Below are 4,371 nucleotides of genomic sequence, written 5' to 3' on the forward strand. Positions count from 1 at the left end.
GACTAATATTTTGTAGGAAACTATGGAAGAAAAAATTGATGACATTGTGAGCTCATTAGATGAAAAAGAGACGAGGAGAGCGAAGAACAAAAGGAGGAAGAGTGGATTAGCTACCCGTGCCCACCTTCTAATGAGAGTAACTCTTCAACTCATACATTGTTTAATTTCCCTTCATGCTCATCGAAGGATGAATGCTATGATAATTGCTATGATCCCTTGGATTCATTTGGAATATCCCTTTTTGATGAAATTGATGCTTGCTATGCTTGTGGCCAAGATGCCAACATGAATTATGCTTATGGAGATGAACTTGCTATAATTCCTTATGTTAAGAAAGAAATAGTTGCTATTGCACCCACACATGGTAGTCCTATTATCTTTTTGAATTCTCCCAACTACACTATATCGGAGAAGTTTGCGCTTATTAAGGACTATATTAATGGGTTGTGTTCTACTACCACACATGATGATTTTGATGAATATAATATGCATGTGCTTTCTACTCCTACTTGCAATTATTATGAGAGAGGAACTACATCTCCGCCTCTATGTTTCCAATACAATAAAATTGCAAGAAACTGCTTATGCTATGTATTGGCCTTTACTTGATGTGCATGAATTGTTCTTTTATGACATGCCGATGCATAGGAAGAGAGTTAGACTTCGATGTTGCATGATATATGTTACTTTGTGCTCACTGATACGTCCATTTTGCATCATGTTTTCCTACTGTTATTTATGATGTTTTTATACATAATAATGCTTTTTGGAGTAATTCTAATACCTTTTCTATCATAATATGCAAGGTATACAAAAAGAGGGAGAATTCTGGCAGCTGGAAATCTGGACCTGGAAAACCTACGTCAGGCTACCTATTCTGCACAACTCAAAACAAGCTGAAACTTCACGGATAATTTTTATGGAATATATGAAGAATATTGGAGCAAATAAGTACCAGAGGAGGCCCACCAGGTGGGCACAACCTACCTGGGTGCGCCAGGGAGCCCAGGCGTGCCCTGGTGGGTTGTGCTCACCCAGGCCCACCTGCGGTGCCCATCTTCTGGTAATAAGTCATTCTGACCTAGAAAAAAAATAAGGAGATGACTTCTGGGACGGAGCGCTGCCGTCTCGAGGCGGAACTTGGGCAGGAGCACTTTTGCCCTTTGGCGGAGCGACTCCGCCAGGGGAACTTCCCTCCCGGAGGGGGAAATCATCGTCATCATCATCACCACCAACTCTCCCATCTTGGGGAGGGAAATATCCATCAACATATTCAACAACACCATCTCATCTCAAACCCTAGTTCATCTCTTGTGTTCAATCTTGTTACCGGAACTATAGATTGGTGCTTGTGGGTGACTAGTAGTGTTGATTACATCTTGTAGCTGATTACTGTATGGTTTATTTGGTGGAAGATTATATGTTCAGATCCAATATGCTATTTGATACCCCTTTGATCTTGAGCATGATTATCATTTGTGAGCAGTTACTTTTTTTCTTGAGGTCACAGGAGAAATCATGTGAACTTGATATGTGTATGATATTTTGATAGTATGTATGTTGTGATTCCGTTATTAGTGTCATGTGAACGTTGACTACATGACACTTCACCATATCTGGGACTATGGGAATGCATTGTGGAGTAGCAATTAGATGATGGGTTGCAAGAGTGACAAAAGCTTAAACCCTAGTTTATGCGCTATTCCGTAAGGGACCGATTGGATCCAAAAGTTTAATGCTATGGTTAGAATTTATTCTTAATACTTTTCTCGTAGTTGCGGATGCTTGTGGGAGGGTTAATCATAAGTAGGAGGTTTGTTCAAGTAAGAACAGCACCTAAGCACCGGTCCACCCACATATCAGATTATCAAAGTACCGAACAAAAATCAAACCAACATGGTGAAAGTGACTAGATGAAAATCACGTGCACCCTCAAGAACACTTTGCTTATCATAAGAAACCATTTTGGCATGTCCGTTGCCTCAAAAGGATTGGGCGGCCTTTCTGAACTTTTCCTACTATTATTGCTACTTGCTCGTTACAAATTATCTTGCTATCAAGCTACTCTGCTACTTACAATTTTAGCACTTGCTGACATTACCTTGCTGAAAACCACTTGTCATTTCCTTCTGCTCCTCGTTGGATTCAACACTCTTACTTATCAAAAAGAGATACAATTGACCCCCTATACTTGTGGGTCATCAAGGCTATTTTCTGGCACCGTTACCGGGGAGTGAAGCACCTTTGGTAAGTGGAATTTGGTAAGGAAACATTTATATAGTGTGCTGAAATTTATTGTCACCTGTTACTATGGAAAACAATCCTTTGAGGGGTTTGTTCGGGATATCTTCACCTTGATCGGAACCATAATTAGCTACCCCTCAACCTACTGCACCTACTGAAAATATTGAATATGAAATTCCTTTGGGTATGATAGAACAACTGCTAGCTAATCCTTATGCAGGAGACGGAACCGAACATCCTGATATGCACTTGATATATGTAGAACAAATTTGTGCATTGTTCAATCTTGCATGTTTGCCCGGAAATGAAGTTATGAATAAGGTTTTACCTTTATCTTTTAAGATAAACGCATTGCCATGGTATAGTCTATGCGATGATATTGGATCCTGGAATTGGAATCGGTTGAAATTGGAGTTCCATCAAAAAATTATCCTATGCATCTAGTTCATCGTGATCGGAATTATATATATAATTTTTGGCCTCGTGAAGGAGAAAGTATCACTCTAGCTTGGGGGAGGCTGAAGTCAATGTTACACTCATGCCCCAATCATGAGCTCTCAAGAGACATTATTATCCAGAATTTTTATGCCCGGCTTTCTCGTAATTATCAAATCATGCTTGATACTTCTTGTTCTGGTTATTTTATGAAGAAGACTATTGGATTCCGGTGGGATATTTTGGAAAGAATCAAAGGCAACTCTGAAGATTGGAAACTTGATGAAGTTAAAGAGTTAGGTATTAAACTTAAGTATGATTGTGTTAAATCTTTTATGAATACCGATGCTTTTCAAAAATTTAGCACTAAATATGGACTTGACTCTGAGATAGTAGCTTCCTTTTGTGAATCATTTGCTACTCATGTTGATCTCCCTAAAGAGAAGTGGTTTAAATATCACCCACCTATTAAAGAAGAAATTAAAGAACCGGTACCAGTTAAAGAAGAAACTATAATTTATAATGTTGATCCAGTTGTTCCTATTGCTTATATTGAGAAACCACCTTTCCCTGTTAGGATAAAGGAACATGCTAAGGTTTCAACTTTGGTCAACAAAAGCTATATTAGAACACCTAAACCTGATGAACAAATTAAAGTAGAACCTAGTATTGCTATGGTTAAGGATCTCTTGGAAGAAAATGTAGATGGGCATGTTATTTACTTAAGCTGCTAGAATTGCCAAACCTGATAAAAAGGATAAACATAGACATGTTGTTGGCATGCCCGTTGTCTCAGTTAGAATAGGAGATCACTGTTATCATGGTTTATGTGACATAGGTGCTAGCGTGAGTGCTATTGCTTATTCCTTATATCAAGAAATTATGAATGACATAGCACCCGCAGAGATAGAAGACATAGATGTTACTATCAAACTTGCTAATAGAGACACTATATCACCAATTGGGATTGTTAGAGATATTGAAGTCTTGTGTGGGAAAATAAAATACCCTACTAATTTTCTTGTTATTGGTTCCCACAAGATGACTTTTGTCCCATTATCTTTGGTAGATCTTTCTTGAACACCATTAATGCTAGAATAGACTGTGAGAAACAAACTGTCGGTGTTAGTTTTGGTGATGAGTCTCATGAGTTTAATTTTTCCAAGTTTAGTAGAAAACTTCATGAAAAAGAATTGCCTAGTAAAGATGAATTAATTGATCTTTCTTCTATTTTTGTGCCTCCTACTAATCCACTAGAACAATATTTGCTATACCATGAAAATGATTTACATATGCATGAAAGAAATGAAATAGATAAGATTTTCTTTGAACAACGTCCTCTGCTTAAACACAATTTGCCTATTGAAACTCTAGGAGGTCCTCCTCCACCTAAAGGTGATCTTGTGTTTGAATGAAAACAATTGTCGGACACTTTGAAATATGCTTATCTTGATGAAACGAAGATATATCATGTTATTATTAGTGCTAGCCTTTCAGAACATGAAGAAGAAAGATTATTGAAAGTTCTAAGGAAGCACCGAGATGCTATTGGATATACTCTTGATGATTTAACGGGCATTATTCCCACTCTATGTCAGCACAAAATTAATATGGAACCTGGTTCTAAACCTGTTGTTGATCACCAATGTCGGTTAAATCCAAAAATGAAGGAAGTGGTAAGAATGGATATCT

Source organism: Triticum aestivum, chromosome 3A (assembly GCF_018294505.1).
Source record: "Triticum aestivum cultivar Chinese Spring chromosome 3A, IWGSC CS RefSeq v2.1, whole genome shotgun sequence".
NCBI classification, from domain to species: domain Eukaryota; kingdom Viridiplantae; phylum Streptophyta; class Magnoliopsida; order Poales; family Poaceae; genus Triticum; species Triticum aestivum.